The sequence below is a fragment of the Haliotis rubra genome, unplaced genomic scaffold (genome assembly GCF_003918875.1).
Source record: "Haliotis rubra isolate DU_JTF1 unplaced genomic scaffold, ASM391887v1 Scf1790, whole genome shotgun sequence".
Taxonomy (NCBI): Eukaryota; Metazoa; Mollusca; class Gastropoda; order Lepetellida; family Haliotidae; genus Haliotis; species Haliotis rubra.
The window spans coordinates 5320-26368 of record NW_025765770.1 but is presented as its reverse complement, the minus strand read 5'-3'; the positions used below and the strand labels follow the sequence as shown (position 1 = coordinate 26368).

Genomic DNA, 21049 nt, shown 5'->3' with positions numbered 1-21049 from the left:
TCACGTGGTTGAAACTGACACCACATCTGGGGAAGTTCAGCGCTTCATACTCGGGTAGTGTCAAAATGACAAAATTCTCCCCGATGCCCCTCTTACTCTGCCATGTATAACTTTTTTTGGTCGCTATATGGCTGAAATACAGTCAGGTATCCCACCAACGCGACTTTCACCATACTAATAGAGATTTTGTAAATTCTAATGTACTTGGAATTTATAATTTAGGCAAGATGAAATGAAATACTTCCATGTATGTTAAACGATAAGAGAATACTTCATTAAAGAATACAAGCGACACAATAATCAGTGACATTACACCAATAATTCGACTCCCTCTATAAATGACGTGAATGTCTTGCAATGTCATGTACGGTGCTTTTCAGTGACTAAGTTTCAGTTTCAGTTGAATTCTCCATCATAAGGGATAAATATTTTAATGTTAAAACTGTTAAGGATATTTTTAGTACTGTTCATGTTCATTTAATTCTTGCTTTTTTAAAAGAAATTGATTTAATTAATGAATTTTGATAAATATGTTCTGTACATATCTGTATTTTAATTATTGGTAGATTTGATTAGTAACTTAGATTGTTAATGGCTGTACCCTCAAAGGGGGTTGAAGTATTGTAAAATTATTGTCCTCCTGAGAGGGTACGTAAGTCCCAAAACATTTCAAGTACATTTAAGTATACCAGGTGTTTTAATCGTAGTATTTTTGTCATTTTAATGTATGGCTAATTATCGGTATAAACGCCAATGGCTGAAGGGATGTGTAAATCCAGCGGGAGACGGTGATTTCGTAGACAAAACCAGTTCGTAGAAGGTGATTTCGTAGACGTGTATAAATAATTGAATATATAGTATATATTAAGTTTGATTTTTACTTAGATGTTACTTAGAATGTTTATAACGAAGTTGTTATGCTTTGTTTTCAGTGATACGAAACTAAGGGCAGCTAAAGACTCAAGGAAATTGTGAATGAATATTTTCCCGTATGCTTTGTTTTCAGTGATGCGAAACTAAGGGCAGCTGAGGACACAAGAAAATGTGATTGAAGAGTGAACGAATATTTTCCCGTATCTTGTCTAGACTTGTTTTACATGTATTTGTACATGTATTTGTTGCTTTCCGCTTGGTAACATGACATAACAACGGAAAATACCTGCGTATTCGAAGCATCGTATGAATAACAGGGGAGGCGAATCGTTTGATGTGGGGTATCGTTCGAAAGCTCAACAACATCACTGAACCCTTGCCGAGAGTATTTTCACAGTTGTAAGAAGCGATTTTATTGGATACAAATTGGTTTCTAATGACGCTTTTTCACTACAGTCTGCTATAAGGGTCGTGATTGGTCAAAACCAGACACGTGACCTAAGGCAGCCAATCACATTACGGCAATGGATACCGTCCTCGTAAACGAAAACTTTTAGATTTTGACGGAAGTTTTGGGTAAAATAATGCTATTTTGAACATATTAAGCAAGAAATCGCTACCTATACGTAAATTATGGAACTTATTGGACGTATCATGCCAGGACCTGTGACCAAAATGATTCATGTATATATTTTATTGATTTTATTCAATAGTTTATTCAATTTATTTAAAGAATTCCTCGAAACATCGTTACTTTGCTCTTTGACAATGTTATTGTGGACCCGCTGCCGAAGCATGTGTCCGAGTCGCTAAGTCGCTAAACAAACAACGTGTCACTTTGGGTGGACCAGTCAGCAGCGCGGTCAACTTCAATCGTTCGGATTAACGCAGCTGTTTACAACGTAATTAGTCCAATCCGTTCCGACTGACCAGCGTTCGGAGGCGGAAACTGAATCATCGGATTGACGAGGTGTCAATTATATACAATATATAGGGAGATGATTTGGTGCCCAGTGAGTAGCGTTCGGAAGTCGGTGGATTCGGATTAACGAGGACCGGATTACCGCGGCCTGACTGTATAGGGTTTTACTTCTTTGAGTGGCATTTTAGAAGGATTTTACCGAGACCAAGGATACTTCATTCCATCCGCCTATGATGCACTCATCCACCAAGCCCAATCTACTGTATAAACTCACTGCTGTATAAACATGTCATTATCATTTGTACATCATTGGCTTCTACGCCTGTCCTTTGTCTACTTTCTGGCTTCAGCCTGCTGCCTAGCCAATTATGTTAATTATGTTGTTTTCTTTTTACATTGTTACATCCAGTATATATACACTTCCCCCTTCTTCATGTCCGATTATGCTTGACAACGGTACAAGAATCTGTATCGAAACGTCGCACTCACGAATGAAAAAGAAGTTGTTATCCATAAAGTTTGTTCTATAGTGTATAGGGTTTGTGTTGTATTTTTTATTTTCAGTGATACGAAAATATTGTTACTGTGTGACTGTGAGTGTAATAAAGATGAAGCGTCGTAAAATGTAAAGAGACAGACAACATTGTTATGGAAGAGTGATAATGTAATATATTTAACAACAATTTTCACAACAGCACGCATCACAATGGTAACACAGTATCACAGTCACTCAGTGACCACTGGCCCATTTAGTTTTGACACCTCCCTCAGCAGCTGGGACACGGTAAGAGTTGTTGCCTGGAAATCGTCCCATAATCTAAAAAAATTATCCGCCTTGACACGCTGGCCAGCATGCTGCCTTCTGTGCCCGAATCTGCAGGGGAAGCAGGTCAACCTCTCGGAAGAGGAGGGGAAGCAGCCTGTAAAAAGGTAGGCAACGTCGCCCGGACAGTTGGTTTAAGCGATTGTGCCAGCTTCCCAGGTCATTGTTCGTCCGGATGGCCGTCCCAAACACGTTCCAATTAGTAATGGTCCACACAGAGCTTCGGATCCATGTCGACTCATAATATTCACAGAGGGCGATCAGATTCGGTTTCACTGCTTGCTGTTTTACCTTCATAAATGCTGGCTCGATATGGGCTGAGTCTAGGAACTATAAGCCAATAAGCTTTTTGATGAATCTAGAAAACAAATTATAAAAATGTGAGGCATAATACTAATGAAATGCAGATAACTTTTTAAACAAGATCATCTGAAAGATGGTGAAAAGAAGCAAAAAAATATTCACCTGTGTGTTCCCACGTCCTCTTCATAAGCCGTAACCAGACCCAAGTTCTGCACCTTCCTATAAATCGCCTGATTCATATGGAAGGTGCAGCCCTTGATCTGGACGGCCGGAAAAACTCTTTGAAAGCCTCTCCAGGTCGCCGCCTCAAAATCCTCGACCATTTTTTCAACAGCTGCCTTGTCCATTAGGTCGAGGTTTATATACCATAAGTGTATGTACAGGTAAACTTTGTCGGCGGATTAGACAAAATTAGTCTACTCATCATAATTGTCGACTGGTTTCATTGTTGTGGGAGGATTAACAGGTTTCACTGAGTTGTTGTGAATGTTACTTAGGAAGTGGTGAGTTGTTTTGATTGCGAAATACTCAGTGTGGGAGATGTAAGTGTTTTCTTAATAAGTGTTTTCTGCTACTTTTCTGCTGGTCTGCGTAGTTAAACGTTGAATGACGATACTTACCTAATACATTTCTTTAAATTTTACACAACTGAATTTAATATATTAGCGGCCTATGATTTGTCGGAATTTGTGACATGGACCACTGTGAAGCATATTTTGTTATTTTATTATTTAAGGATATTTTCACCGCCGATCATACTTACCTGATATATTTTATTTATTTCACAAAATGCAAACACTTTTCGTCGATTTTCTTCATCATTGAGGATAAACTTTTCCCATTTTAATAACGTCTACGAATTCACCGCTCAATCCGTTTACGAATCCACCCGATTTCCACGTCTACGAACCGGTTTTGGTTACGAAATCACCTACAGCCAATCCAGCTAGGGTCCATGCAGGTAGCAAAGGTACTGTAAGTCCCCATGGGCCTTAGTATGGTGATATTACCTTCAGTTGTTGGCGATCTATAGCCCATTTTTACATTGTATTGTCTTCTTTAATTGGAATATTTTAGCTTTGTTTGCTAGTTATATATTCATATCTGTGATTATCTAGTATTTTTACTGTCCTTCGTCGGCAGGTTTTTATAATATCTATATATATTCAATTTCAATGTCAAATGTTCTCGTCACGATCGATATGGCTGAAATATTGCCGATGTGACGTTAAATTTTAACTCACTCACTCACAGCAAAGGCTGACGTATTATTCCATAACCTTCACCAACTCCTGTTTTCATGGTGTTCTACCTTACTTTTCAATTGACTCTCCATCATACAAATAGAGGGTACTAAATGTCCTTCCGTGTGATACCAATTTTATTTAACGAGTTAATGATTTGGTATCAAACAAGATTTACATTCAAAATCTGTCTGGTTTTGAAGAAGAACCCGACAGGAAACTATATTTTTATGATCGGACATGACATTATCGAACTTGTAAACCAATATAAATACCTTGGCGTTGTTTTCAGTAACAATCGTTCGTATGCAAATACCAGAAAATTTAATATTAGCCAGGCCAATAAAGCAATGCATCTGTTGTACAAGCGATTAAGAAATATTAACATGTCTATAGAATGTAAACTCTATTTATTTGATTGTACTATTTGCCCTATTTTGCCCTATGGGTGCGAAATATGGGGATTTGAAAATGTAAAAGCAATTGAAAGGATTCATACTGATTTTATTAGATATATTCTAAACCTAAGACGCAGTACCCCAACATATATGTTGTATCGTGAAACAGGGAGATCACCTCTTACTGATAAAATCAAACTGCGCATGTTGTGTTTCTGGTCTAAAATAGTATTATCAAGGAGCTTATGGGATTCCGTGAAAGTTTTTTGATGAAAGCAAATCATATATTCTTTTGTGTTTATATGTTAAAGGAGTTTAAAAAAATGTTTGGTTCCAATCTGAATATTGATGCGAAAGCTATTTTTAGCTCAATATCCAAGATGGCCACCAAAATTTAACCGGGAACTGAAAAAGTTGCAAAAACTCAGAACAAAACAATGGTTTTAATATCAAATACCATGCATATTTGGTTACGGAATATATTTCTCATATGCTGTAAGTCACCAGATCTTTTTAGTTTGATTTTAGTCTTAAATTTACATTAAAGAGTCATTTTTAGCTCTAAAACTTTTAATGATGAATAAAACCCCCATTTCTTCACAAGGCATATATTTTGTATAGAACTAGTAGAATATGAAAAAGGAATATACTTTTTACCCTGTTTATCAACTATAGAAGAGGTCTTTACATGAAACTGCGACCCAGAAATATACTCTTCTAAAAAAGAAACGCACAAGCCATTTTTTAGAAGAATTTCTTGCATTAGTTTAAGAGCTATTATTTCATGTAATCCCAATGGTAAAAAGGTGAAAATTCAAATGTCTATAGACAAAGCCTTTACTGTTGTGTTTCTGTTCTTTTGAGTCCACAAGATGGCGTCAAAGTCAGTTCTTTGTATGGCCACCATTGGCAGCAATTACTGCTCGGCACCGTCTCGGGACAGACTGGATAAGTTGACGAAGTAGCTATTATCATCGTAGGCGACTTCAATTTCCATTTTGACAACAAGGATAACCATGACACTAAACGAATAATTAATCTTCTTGAAGTCCACAACTGTGTACAACTCGTGTCAGAGGCAAGCCACAGAGGTGGACACACTCTGACTGGATAGTTACCCGTGATTCAGACGCGTGTGTCAGTTGTGTACCTGTATAGGGATCTACAGCTCTCTGACCATTTCCATATATTTGTGAGCTTGGACCTCTCAATACCCAGTCCAAATGTGAAGATTACTCGCGCTGTAGGAACATGCGCTCCCTGGATATGGATACTTTTAAAGACAATTTGCTAAACTCAGACCTTATACTTGAGCCACCATTTGACGCTGAGAGTCTCGTTCTGCTATACAATAGAGTTCTATCTGAGCTGCTATATAGACAAACATGCACCAGTGAAGGACAGAGTCATACCGGTCACTAAAACATCTGCTTGGGACTTCACACCTGAAGTTCGACAAGCGAAAAAAGACAAGAGGAAAGCAGAACGCAGATGGAAAACAATCTTTCCTGGAGATTCATCTCCAAATGCATATTTCAGCCAAATATCACTCAACAACGGTCATCAGACAAATCAACATCTCAATTCTAAGATTGAAGCCAACGAGTCAAGTCCAAAGTTGCTATCCAAATTTGTGTTCAGTATCTTGAGTAAACACTTTGAATCAACACTTCCGACATCTGATGACAATGAAGTAATAGCACAGACATTTTCGGATTATTTCTACAAAAAGATCCAAGAACATTCATGACAACATTTCGTCTTCTGCGGCTATGGATGAAGCTGATATTCCTCCAAAAATGTTTGATGGCACGCCTCTTACTCATATTGATAGTTTCACTGATATTTACCAACATTAGTGCTGATTATTAACTCTTCTACTTCATCTGGTTATGCCCCAAGAGTACTCAAGTTAGCTCTAGTTAGGCCACATCTGAAGAAATCAAGCCTTGATTAGGAGGATCCAAAAAAAACTACAGGCCTGTTTCAAACTTAGCATATATATGCAAACTCATTGAACGTGCAGTCTCCAGTTGTCTCATGGGCCACCTTTCCTGGCATAACCTCTATGAGGTGTTCCTATCAGCCTGCAGAGCACACCACAGCACAGAGACGGCCCTGCTGAAGATCCCGAATGACCTACGATGTGGTATTGACACAGGACAAGTGGCCCTGCTCACATTACTTGGCCTAAGCAGTGCCTTTGACACGACTGATCACCAGAGACTCCTCAAAAAGACTTGATACAGAACTTGGATTTAGCTTTATCCTGGCTGGCATCTTATCTACAGGACAGGACTCAAACCGTTGTTGTTGGTGAATCTGTGTCAACCGCATCTAGGCTTGAGTGCGGAGTCCCTCAAGGATCCGTGCTTGGTCCGATCCTCTTCACCCTCTACACTTTTCCACTTGGCTTTGTTGTAGCAAACCTTAATCTTGACCACTTCTACACAGATGATACGCAGCTGTGGAAGTTATTTCAACCAAACACAGAGTCAGCTATAGAGCGTCTCTCTGTCAGACATCAGACTGTTGCCAGAAGATATTCATGGATGTCATCAAATGCCTTGAAATTAAATTAAGAGAAAACAGAGTCCATTCTTTTGGGACAGGCTGGAAAACGCAAGCAGTGTGACATTACTAGTGTGTGTGTCTGTGGAGCAACCATTCCTCTTTCTTCCACTGTCAACGATCTGGATGTTGTCATCGATCAAGATCTAAGTATGACAGAACACGTCAAATATGTTACTTAAACTTGCTTCTCCCGTCTCCACAATATCAAATGCCAGACCGTTCTTACCAAAGATGCCTCAAAAACTCTCTGCCTCAGCCTAGTCACATCTCGTATGGACTACTGTAACAGCCTTTTGGCCGGATCTCCATCTTGTGTCACTGACCAACTCCAATGCATACAGAATTTAGCTGCTCTCATTACCTCCCAGATCACCAGAAAAAAGCACATCACACCAACTCTAAAGGACCTTCATTGGCTGCCCGTGAAACAAAGAATCTCCTTCAAACTATTCTGTCTCGCATACCAGTGCATGACTAAAACGGCTCCAGTCTAACTCTCAGATCTTCTTCAGGCTTATGCACCATCTAGATCTCTCAGATCAGGGAATCAACACCTTCTTGTTATCCCCAAAGTCAAACAAGCTAAATATTGACACCGTGTCTTCTCCTATCCTGCTGCTAAAATCTTTTTCTCCCCACATTTATTTGTATATGGGTTTTTTCAAAGATTATAACCATTTTAGAAAGTTATTCGATCTGATGACTTGAAAATTATTTCAAGGGATTTAATTGAGAGAGTGTGAAGCAGAAAATAGTGTTTATATTCTTATCTATTTTCAAAGAACTCTGCTTTTAGAAGAAAAACTTCAAGCGTTATAATAAGAAATTGATAAATCATAATCTGATATTGACATACTACATTTTGAAATAAGGACTGCTCCCCTTACTGACAGTCTCGCCAAACAAAAATAAACTTCTGTTTTTTGTTTCATACATAACTGTTCTTTAATAACTTGATTTACATTGAGTTGATGAAATGAAGCAATCATATGCTTACAAAATGCACAAAACCTACATCTGCTTAAATTCGTCTGCTAGCTTCCATTTTGAGAGAGGGAGTGTTCATTATATATATTTTTTTAATTTGAAAAAATATATTTTGGGGTTTTCTTTTAATTAAATATTTCATGAAATAGAGAAACACACTTGGATAAAGTTAATAATCTCAAACTTTAATTATTCAACTCTCCCATTATGACCTTCTGACCTTTTAGCAACCTTTTCCACAACCACTTTGTACAGTGCTCAAAAGTACTATTTGCACCATATTTCAGCTTGGAACCAAACTTTTGATTTAACTAGCATGTCTGAAGAATACAAAAAACACAATGTCTTGCTTTCATCACAAAACTTCCACGGGGACTTGAATTCTGTACCCATCCTACCAGACTATATCCGGAAAATGTAATTCTACGTTATCAGCATTATATCAAATATCATTAACAAACTCAATGAAATACAACCACAACTATAAATGGCTCAATTACATTAAAACCATATTAGATAATATTGGTATGTCCAATATATGGCACTCTCAAGATATAGTTTCCTTTCCTTGGTTCAAAAATGTTGTCCAACTTAGAATCTCAGACCAATCGCTCCAATTGTTTAACAACCCCATAACATCTTCCTCTAAAGCTGTTATCTACGAATGTATGAAATCTCATTATGATATCTCCTTACTGGAACGTAAATTAGGAACAAAGCACTGTAATATTTTAATCAAATTTAAAACCGCCAACCATAAATTACCTATTGAAACAGGTCGCTGGGAAAAATGTTCCCTCAAATAAACGATTCTGTCCGTCATATCCCTCCCAACTCGGAGATGAATTTCATTATTTATTTCAATGCAATAAATTTACTTAATATGTATTTAAAGAATTATTATGTAAACAACCCTAACTATTACAAAATGTCAGCCCTATTTGAAACTCATAATATGAAGCAATTAAGAAATCTATGTAAATTTATTTCCATTACAATGTCTGTCAACATGACATGATTAATTTACCTGTACATAATTGCTGGATTTGTTTCAAGCCATAGCCTAAAATTGATATATTTTGGAAAAATACCCCCATGATGCTTTGCATGTATTTGTAAACTTATGGTAATAAAAAGGATGATTGAAAAAAAACAAAAAACGAGCAAAAGCAAGTTTTATACTAAATCTTTCACGAGTTTAATGAAGCTGGTATTTCACGGAAGCGAGTTGAGTGTTCTGTTCATTATGTTTCTCCAACATAAATTGATAGAAACTGCCTACAGTGTCATGACTTTCAGGGGCTGTGGGGTAGCCTAGTGGTTAAAGCGTTGGCTCGTCACGCCGAAGACCCGGGTTCGATTCCCCACATGGGCACAATGTGTTAAGCCCATTTCTGGTGTCCCCCGCCGTGATGTTGCTGGAATATTGCTAAAAGCGGCGTAAAACTAAACTCAGTCAGTCAGTCAGTCAGTCATGACTTTCAGCTTTTTGCGAGTCAGTCAAGGTCTAATACCACTGTGACAGAGGCATTAACATTGTGACGTTATATGCCGATGGCAGTCAAATTGAGCCAAAATGACAAATATAGTACATTATAAAAATCTTATAAATTCAAACTTCCTTTGAAAGTTTTCGTACCAAGTGAGTGCCAAGTGTATCACCAACTGGTACAAATACGTTGACATAATTCCGACCACAGCTAAGACCGAGGACAAAGACGACAATGACCCCCCCCCCCTTGCTGAGCTGTGGAAATTGATGCAGCAGTTACCACGAATTGACGTCGACGAAGTCCCAACTGCTGAACAGTACGTGGATGAAGTTACTGTCGTGGAAACCGACAGCTCGTGAACATGCCGACAGCTTGCTGATGGCGACGAAGGTTCGGTGAATTAAGTAATAGGCTAAGTGAAAAAACTTGAAGAAATAAAACCAAGGAAGCAAACATCTATGACAGACTTTTTGAAGAATAATGTGCGACATAGGAAATGTAATGGTCTGTAAATATGGAATCTTTTATCTTTTTGTTTTGACGATCAGGAAATATAAATCGTCACTGATTCCCCTGCCCTGTGCATAATTTGTATATTGAAACTGGGAGATACCAAGAAATTGAAATTCATCGGTACGTTTTTACTGCAAACAGACTATAAATCAGTTCTCATCACATGCTCTCTGTGCGAGGACCGTATGCAAACAACTGAAGAGACAGACATGTTACAGCTGGGATTGGATGAAATAGTGTAAGATGTTTAAGTTTTATGCTTTATAAGCACATCCATCAAGTAAATAAAACTAACCATAATCCTATTCTTTTTATATTCGGGGCGCATCTAGTTTTGCAGGGATGATGCGGCCGCTGTTTCCAACACACCTACACGCACATTCGACCACGGCAGCCTTATATCTATGGTAAAAAAACATTAAAAACGCAATTTGACATTCATACTTTCTTTACGTACAATAATTTCAACATATATAAATCTGGCAGATATGTTTTAAGTGAACATCTGTGAATAATTTTAGTTGGAAATGTCCAGTCAACAACAACCTCAGTGACGCAACAACGACATCACACAAAGGAGGGGTCAGTTGCAGTCCATATCATGTGTGTCCATCGTGCGCTGCAAGACATGCTCGCAGTCTTGGGGCTTTGAAAGACACACATTTCTCAGGAACAGCTGTTGGATGGTCTGCAGCCTCTGATGTTCTGTGGTCTGATCCTGACACCACCCCCTCCAAAACGACCATGTTCAAGGACACAGTTAGGCGCAAGTCTTTCTCCTTTACGTCGATAAATCTGTTGACGTCCATCTGAAAAAAAATAAGTTAAACCTGGATTTATCTGAAAAAAAGGACATCTGGCTATGTCCTGTTGCCAAGATTGGCCCCATTTGCTGCCTATCGCTATCTGGCAAGTCTGTGGCGATGCAATAAGGTTGGACCACGGTACGGGTGACGACACCAGAAGTTGAAGACAGCAAGGCGTCCTTGCACCTTTTGGGCGCTGAAATGACGTTGACGTGTCCCAATTGTCCTCCTTGCCTAATATTCAGTTGTGTGGAACCGATTTCGCAAGTGTGAAACTCGGATATTGCGGTTTTGTCGAGCTGTTATCACAGCTGGTGCACCAGGTCGCGGACCATCAGCAACACTTCAGGTAGCCCGAAAACGTTGTCTGAGTCGACTTACAGTGGATGGATGCACATTAAAAGTGCCTGGCAATCATCACATCTGAAGCCACAGGTACTTATGTTCCAACCTCATTGATTTTCATATTTCATATAAACTAGATTGTTCTCGTCAAGATATGGCGGCAATAATGCCGATGGGACGTTAAAATTAGACTCTATCCACCACCAAGGGCTGAGGCTCTGCTTGGGAGCTCTTAGGACCTCTCGGTAGATCACATCATACGATTGTTAGCGAAACTATTTTCTCGGCGGAGAGTTTGGCGGTTACCGTGGCAGCGGGTAATATTTCTTCCAGTTCTCGCCCTCCTCAGAAGGGGGAACACGGAAACTTGTTAGAGCGTCACTGATTAGTGGAATTAAAGTTAAACATGGTTTCATACATGAAGGTAAGGTAATGGGGTGAACAGTAATATGTACTGACATATTGTAAACATACATGTGTGATTAGATGACTTATGAAGCACATAAAGACATTCGATCTGTTCTCCAGCGTGAGCGCTCATCTGATACTGAACTACCTGAGGGAAGTTGATCTGTATCATAAATTGTAATTGTGTAATGTCACTAACGAATTTACCTGCTTTTCAATTTAGTGCTATGACATTCTCTGTTCTAAAAAGACAATGTAACGAATGTGTGTCTTTGAAATGAAACCACTCTGTACTTACAATGTATATTAATGCAGACTTGTTCTCGTCACTATATGGCTGGATATAGCTGGAATATTGCTGAGTGCGGCGTAAAACTAAACTCACTCACTCACTATATGGCTGGAATAATGCCGATGTGACGTAAAGCCCAACTCAACTCAACTCAACTCAACAATAAGACATGCATTTGTAAGTGAAAATGGTCTAAATGCAATAGTAGTAACACAAAGAATGCCACCAAAAACCGTTAGATACCTACTCGAATTATGGAAAGTACCTCATGCAAACAATGTGGGACACCCAAGTAGGAAGAAATAAATGTCATGAATTGAAACCAACAATTGGTTATACCTACTTGGGTTGTCAGTCAAGACGTGATGAGGTGATTTTGCGACGATGTCGTTTTGGCCATAGTCGGTTTACTATCTGCTGAAAACAGATGGGGATGGACCCCCCATGTGTGTCTCTTGCAATGAAGTGTTCACCATCAAGCATATTCTGCTTGACTGTGTGGACCTTTCGGCTGCAAGGGATTCACATTATAATACGCTAAATCTAAAATATATATTTTCCCGCGTGAGCGGACATCTCGTTGTTAACTACCTGAGGGAAGTTGACCTGTATCATAAATTGTAACTTTGTAAAGAGAATAACGAATTGCTTGCTTTTGTATTTAGTACTATGACATTTTCTGTTTTTAAATAAAAATGTAATGTATATATGTGTATATTTTGCTGAAATATAACCCTTTTGGACCTTGGACTTAAAATGGTAATGTATGAAAACTTGATCTCGTGACTATATGACTGGAATAATGCCGATGTGACGTAAAGCCCAACACAACTCAACTCTTACTACTTAAAGTACCTTTGCTACGTGCATGGACCCAAGCTAGATTTACATCATCCCTTCAGCCGCTGGCGGTTGTAGGAAAATTCAGCCCGGTAAAAATCACAAAAAAATTGTACTTTTTTTTTTTTTAATAACTCCTCGTAAGTATGAATTTACTTTGAAAGTTTTGGACCTTAAGTACACAATACATTTTAGTGCATTTTAGATGTACACACGTCAGAAGGAAAGATGTCACAGTCCTGATGTGTCGCGGTGTGTGCCGTGTCAGTTTCAGCATCGCTCCAAATTACGGCGGACGACATCCTGATAGTGCAGGGGCCTTAGCCAGGTTCTAAAACTTGGATAGACTGTACACAGGACGCTGCGATACCGATGTGGATTAATCGGAAAGTGATTAATAAAATATTACTAACGTTATGTGGGAGCTATGTTGACACTTTACATTGTAAGGTATTTGTATTGCATGTGAATAATAAAATATTACTAAGGTTATGTGTGGAGCTCTGGTCACCCATTACATTGTAAGGTATTTGTATCGCATGTGATTAATAAAATATTAATAACGTTATGTGGGGAGCTCTGTTGACACTTTACATTGTAAGGTATTTGTATCGCATGTGATAAATAAAGTATTAATAACGTTATGTGGGGAGCTCTGTTGACCCATTACATTATAAGGTATTTGTATCGCATGTGATATATAAAATATTAGTAACATTGTATGGAGAGCTCTGTTGACCCAATAAATTGTAATTCATCGACTATTGCATATTAGTGTTCAGATTTCACAGAAAAGAGTTAGGTATTCTTGTATTTTATAAAGTCGGAAAAATAATTATATCTTAAGAAGATTCTTGTATATGAATAAACCTCAGACTACTGTCAGATTATGAAATGGTCGGTTCCTTACCGCTGCGTCTATTATAACTATAAATAGCGTTTCATAATGCATACGATATATTCGTTCTTGTAACTTATTTAACGTATTAAGTTACAAGATTGCGAGAAAAGCAAAATTTATGGATATCAACTTTCATATCGCGAGTAACACGATGTTTCGGTGTGTATGTTTACTCCTTCCTGAAGATGGAGAAAGCATACAATCAGAAACGTTGTGTTATTCACAAAGAACAAGTTGACATCTATAAATCTTGCTTTTCTTAGGCATTCGAATTCTAAATGTCATGGAAAGATTTACATGTTCATACTTACTCACTCGTTCATTCACACAACTTTCCTTTAGAAATGAAATAATTCTAGACTACTATAACAAAGTCTGAAATCATATATTACATTATTATATTTATTTTACATTAACGAGAGTATAAGTTTTTACATCTGAGCACTTGTCTTGGGAGAATCCATCTGAAAGAATAACAATGAAATTATTAAACATATCTTGATATTTTCGGCAGCATTAGTTGAACATGAAAATGGTTTTACTAAGTGACAGTTCATTGAATTTGCAATATATTTATTGTGAGACAATAGTTGTAAACAGACTAGCGGTTTTATGTGAATGTAACTTATTTCATAATGAGCAGTACAGAATGTTTACATTAACAAACCTTGTTGTCATTTGTTTGATGTGTTTTCAATTGCTCTCTGTTTCCTCTTCCTCCTCCTCCTCCTGGGAACTGAAACAAAATTGTACGATGATTATGAAGAAAATTTACTGTGAAGAATAATAAATACATACTTATGTCATAGGCACATTGTATGTATTAAATGGCCAAACTTTTAGCATATGATTTGAAAAGTATAGGAACCTAATATATAACTCTGTCCTATTTATCCGTTTACAAATTAACTATATCTATCAGAATCATGGTAATTGCGTGTAATTCCTGCAATAAAAACCAATACAAATACAAATTTTATACTCACATGGACATCACAGAATCTCCTTTGACAATGCATTTGATCACCCTACATGGAATCGTCTCGCTTGGGAAAGCCTTGTTGATAATATGTCTGTCGCAATGATATACAGATCCATTGATGACAATCATTGTGCTTCGCTGTAATGAGAAAATCTATACATTATATAGAGAATTCAATTTCAATTCAATTTGCGCTTTTGCTTATTAGGGTGTGTGTGGGTGGGGGTTGGGGGTGGATGGGTGGCAGATAAAAGGTAACTACATGGTATTCATCGATGATGTGAATATGAACTTAATCATTTACTTACTGGCCAAATCCAATTGCATCTACCTCTCCTTCTATCGTCTCCATTTCTTGTTCGACTACCTACAAGAGAATATGATGAGTCTAGAAATGAGGGTTATTTCATCACACAATTGTTTTGTGTTTTCAAAATGTTACAATATACCTCTTTAAGCATATGTTACAATAGAGCTTTTAAGATATATTTCCTGAATGACGCAGATGGTAAAAATTAAGTAAATTGTTTTTAAGTAATGAGTGTTCATAGATGTCATTTACTAGGGTATTAAAAAATCATCTGTTGCTCACCTCAACCGTTGTCAAATTTGTTGAGTTCAAATCTTTTTAAATTTGTACTCTTTCGCACCAACATAAGAAATCTGAACCAGCTGGTTCATTGGGGTATCCAAAAATGATATTCACGACCATGTTGTGGTTTTCCTCTGCGAGTGTGACTGTCTTCAAATCAGTCTCATATGCCCGTGACACCTTGACAGAAAGGAATACATTAATTAAATGACACAAATGTGAACTTATATCTAAATTGTTATTTTGTAAACGAAAATATTTTTCTTGTTTTGTTTAGTTTGCAATGTTAAATCTGTTACTGTTTTGAGAGAAATTATCAAATAACGTAAAATTGATTAAAATTATGTGATTCACTAAAAATACTAACTTGTTCCACTTTCCCAACGACAGTGATTTTGTGCCCTAAGGGCGTGCCCAGAGCTTCTTTTACGGTTTTCACTGAAGGGTTTCTAAAAGCCTCAATCAGACCTTCATTGTAGGCAAATGGCCTGCATGAAAGAATCTGTAAGAAAGCAAATATAGAGAAATCATCACACATGAGTATATTACATACTAAAATGAAATATTATTTATAGTAACAATTAATTTGGCTTTAAGTATTGTGGACTGCATATACGATATGATGGTATGGCAGTTTAAATGATGGGATTATACAACGTACATGTAGTTTTCTTTTGCACAAAAAGTGAATTTAAGGGGTTTTTTTAAGTTTGATATTTATTCTAAGAATCATTTAACATTTACAAGTATTTCATATTCGCTTCCCCATTCTTACCCAAAGAAAAGTCTATTATTTACTTTCGAATTGTTATACAGTCTCAATACGCCATCCTCTTTCAGAATCACATCTGTGGCCATGTGATACCCTGGCTTCATTTCCCCAAAATCCATGGGCATCCTTTGACTTTAAAATGACTTCAGTTCCTTTGAATAAGCCAAACTTGCTCGCTCCTCATTTCGATGATGTCAGAAAAATGGAAGAATGCAACGTTCTGCGTACATTGTTTCTATAACAAATAGAAACAAAAACATTAATTACTGTGTTGGTAAATTGTATTATTGACACGGAATGTTAATGTTAATGCAAACCTAATTACTAAGTAGATAATGCTTATAGTTTGTATCAAAATACCACATATATCCAGACATAAGCAGTAATATGATATCACAACAGCAGTTCAATTTTGAAATGATTTGAAGAATGGCATGCCTTAGGGAGGGTTGGGGGGTCCTTTTTGGTGATGTTGATGCCATCGTCGAAACGCTGGAGAGGTTTCAATAGTCTTCGTAGTTACAGATGAATGGTACAGATATGACGACGAATTTGATGATTTTACGTCGGCTTCTGGTGGGAGCCAATTTCGCCGACAGCTTAATGTTAATGTAATAGCCATCAAAGTGTCTTGTGGAAGTCACGATAACACAGGCTTGGGTGTGAGAACTGTATATTTGCTGATGACCAAACTGATGACAAACTGACACCCTGTCACAAGGAATGAGATAATAAGAATACAGTTCATCTCACAATCTGACATATAAAAGCAACAATTTCTACATAATCATAAGTGATACAGACATCACTACTTTATATAAGCTTGACATATTGCGGGGAAAGAGTTCCGTGCTCATCTGATAGTGAACTACCTGAGGGAAGTTGATCTGTATCATAAATTGTAACTGCGAAATGTAACAACCATAAATTGTAACTATGAAATGTCACAAACAAATTGCCTGCCTTTAAATTTGATGCTATGACTTTCTCTGCTTTTTAATGACAATGTAATCAATATATGTCTTTGAAATAAAACTCATTCCGAGTATGTACTTACAATGTTTACTAATGCAAACTTGTTCTCGTCACTTTATGGCTGGAATAATGCCGATGAGACGTAAAGCCCAACTCAACTCAACTCAAATGTCCATCGCAACCCATGTGCTTGCCATAAAAAGCGACTATCTTGTCGTAAGAGGCGACTAACGGGATCGGGTGGTCACATGTCATCGGTTCCAAATTGCGCAGATCGATGCTCATGCTGTTGATCGCTGGATTGTCTGGTCCAGACTCGATTATTTACAGACCGCCGCCATATAGATGGACTATTGCTGAGTGCGGCGTGAAACTAAACTCACTCACTCACTCAAATGTCCGTCCGTGTGATAACAATTTTATTTAACGAGTTAATGATTTTGGTATCAAACGAGCAAAATCAAAATTGTATACTAAATCTTTCACGAGTTTAGAGAAGCTGGTATTTCTCGGAAGCGAGTTGAGTATTCTGTTTATTATGTTTCTCAAACATAAATTGATAGAAACTGCCTACAGTGTCATGACTTTCAGCTTTTCGCGAGTCAATCAAGGTCTGATACCACTGTAAGTAAGTCGGAGCGACGGTACTGCACGGACTTGAAACTGACACTGGGAGAGCAGCTGCTTTGCTCTTTATTGCGAATGCCTAGAGGGGTCAAAATGTTTTTTTGATTTTTCATTTTTTAAATTGATAATAACCACTTTTGTTCTAGTAGTTATCACTTTCTTTGTTGTGAATACCACCTTTTTTTCTGGCAAATACCAACTTCACGTGGTTGAAACTGACACGGCTCACTCCGCGACACACCTGGACTGTGACATCTCTGCTCCTGACGTATACCGATGCATGTTCCCGCATTATCTCTATTAGCAATACTCTGACCTTGAAATCTGGGTTTTTGAAATTGACGCCTGTTGTTCTACGTCACACACTACAATACTGAAACTCCATGGCGGATAAATATATGTATTTAAACTTATCGGGATGTTTTTTTCAAATTGACAAATCCTCCTGAGAGGGTATGTAAGTCCCAAAACATTCGAAGTAAATTAAAACGTTCCTCTTTTTTAATCGTAGAATACCTGTTCTTTTAATGTATGGCTAGATATGCTAAATTGCTACCGGCTGAAGGGATGGTGTAAATCCAGATGGGGTCAATGCAGGAAGCAAATGTACTGTAAGTCCCTATTGTCCCTAGTATGGTGATCTACCTTCAGTTGTTGGCAATCTGTAGCCCGTTTTTATATTGTATTGTCATTTGAAAGTAACATATTTTAGATTAAATTACTTGTTTTAAATTTTTCCCTGTGATAATCTAGTTGTTTTACTGTCCTTCGCCGACCGGTGTTTTATAATGTAATTGTGTTTATAACTTTTTAAGTCACAATATGGCTGAAATATTGCCGATGTGACTATAAATTTTAACTCACTCACTCACTTACTTATTAACAAATCACAATGACTTTGTAAATGATGTTGTCTTTAAATTTTTGTATCATAACTATTCAAACTAGGGCCAACTTTATGACAAACGTGCAATACCTACAAATCAGAGTGTGTTTTTATTTCTTTGAATAGTGGCCAGTACACCTTAGTGGTTGACAGAACTTGCACACAAAAGTCAAAGCTATGATACTGGCCCAACACTGCATGAAACATTCTAGGTAGCTCTTATTAACATTCCTAAAGTCCATACAAAAATAAATCACCCCCGGACCAGACAATCCAGTGATTGACAGTACAACGCCCCATGCCTCGAGGGTGAAAACAGACTGTCAAACCCTGGCCCCATCCGCTTAGCTGCCTCTTCCGACTGCCGTGGGTTGATGGGATGAATTATTACCCCGTAGCAAGCCATGGATGAAACTTCGTAACTTCCTGAACACAAATAACCATTGCCAATAAATAGTTATCAATTTATCCTTAAAACAATTATTCAACAAAAAATATTAGTCGGTTGGTATGCCTGCACATATATTCACATGGTCATACTCATAGGTAGGTGATCAACGCCATGAAAATCCCATGCTTGTCGTGAGAGGCTACTAACGGGATCGGGTGGTCAGTCTCGCTCACTTGATGGACACATGTCATCGTATCCCAGTTGCGTTGATGAAAGCTCATGTTGTTGATCACTGGATTGCCTGGTCCAGACTGGATTGTTTACAGATCGCTGCCATTCAGTTGGATTATTGCGGAGGTAAACAAAAACTCACCAACCCTGAAAACCGATCCCACGAATAAGGATTCTAAAGACAATATAATATTTATAGAGGCGTTTCAGGCAGTTGTCCTCCTTGCGATATCAGCAGCTGTTTGGAACCGATTGCGCAAGTGTGAAACTCGGATATTGCGAGCTGTCGTCATAGGTGATGCACCAGGTCGCGGACGATCAGCAACACTTCCAAGGACCCGAAAACGTTGTCTGAGTCGACCAAAAGTGGATGGATGCCCGTCAATCATCACATCTGAAGCAGCTTGGCTGACCATACCGATAGCCTGATTCCTTTCGTCTTGTGGTCAAGCGTGGCATTTTCTCAACGTGATTCAGTTTCACAATTCCTTGTACTTTTCGAGGGCCTGGGTGTAGGTAATGCACGTGCACAACGTTTCCTTAAGCATCCAAGTTCATGTGAGAGGAATGCTCTGGGAGCGAGTGAGTGAGTTAAAATTGATCGTCACATCGGAAATATTTCAGCCATATCGTGACGAGAATAATTAATGTTATACATAGTAAGTAACCAGATCATCACAGATTAAAATTTAAAACTAGTAATTAACTCTAAAACAGTTTAACTATAGATGACAATACTATATAAAAACAGGCTAGGGACCATACTAGGGACCATGGGAATACTCTGGGACTCGGAACTCGAAATGGGTCAGAATAACAGCCCTTTATCTTCTTCTATATTTTTCTTCTGTATCGCAGAAAAAAAGTCTTCAATAGAACTTTTTGTACGTTCCAGGACAACAACTACTAATTGCGTTTTTGATGGCTTTCAGTATATGTATTATAAATTTAGAACTAGTTTTAGTCACGATATGGCTGACTGACTGAGTTTGGTTTTACGCCGCTTTTAGCAATATTCCAGGAACATCACGGCGGGGGACACCAGAAATGGGCTTTTCACACAATGTACTCATGTGGGGATTCTAACCCGGGTCTTCGGCGTGACGAGCCAACGCTTTAACCACTAGGCTACCCCACCGCCCCGATATGGCTGAAATATTGCTCATGTGACAACTCACTCACTCACGAATCACTTTCCATTTAAATATACTAACTGAAAACCTCCTGATAAAGAACTCATCGAGAGACGTTTTTACAAAACCAAACGGTATGACATAAATAAAGCAAAAAAACAGTAAATATTATCAACAGAAACTATGTCTAGGAACTGACCCATTTATTGCAATCAACACCAGGTCACGACGACCCAGCACGTGCAGTCAGTGAGTTTGCCACTGGGGTAGCGCGTCTCCTGAGTGACGCAGCACGGGCAGCGTACGGTGTGAGACGCTCGCCTCCACGAGTGTCGGAACGAGATCGCAGTGATAAGCCTTATTTTGGAAAATAATGTCGATTAAACGTAAACTTATCGGCCATTTCGTGACGAAAACAATTTTAAAGAGTAGAACCTGTCGACGATGGACAGTAAAAATACTACAGTATCACAGATGTGAATATAAAGCTAGCATGTGAAACAGTTTGTCCCTATTTTTTTATTTTGTGTTGTCCTCTATAGTTAAAATGTTTTATATTTAATTACTAGTTTTACATTTACATCTGTGATATTTTAGTTGTTTTACTGTCCTTTGTCGACAGCTATTTAAATTGAGTACCTTGTTTTCATCGCTATATGGCTGTAATATTGCCAATGCGATGTAAAATTTTAACTCACTCACTCACTAAAACAGTTTAATGAAAGAAGACAATACAGA

At 37.9% G+C, this 21049-nt stretch overlaps 1 long non-coding RNA gene across 1 annotated transcript; it reads right to left on the bottom strand.

Moving 5' to 3' along the window:
• Positions 1 to 14402: 14402 nt before the first annotated feature.
• On the bottom strand, positions 14403 to 15404 carry LOC124273290. The gene is made up of 3 exons (XR_006897604.1): positions 15297 to 15404; positions 14709 to 14842; positions 14403 to 14458 (listed from the first exon to the last, which is right to left on the bottom strand). It is a non-coding gene; the product is annotated as an uncharacterized LOC124273290 (long non-coding RNA).
• Between the last annotated feature and the right edge of the window lie 5645 nt (positions 15405 to 21049).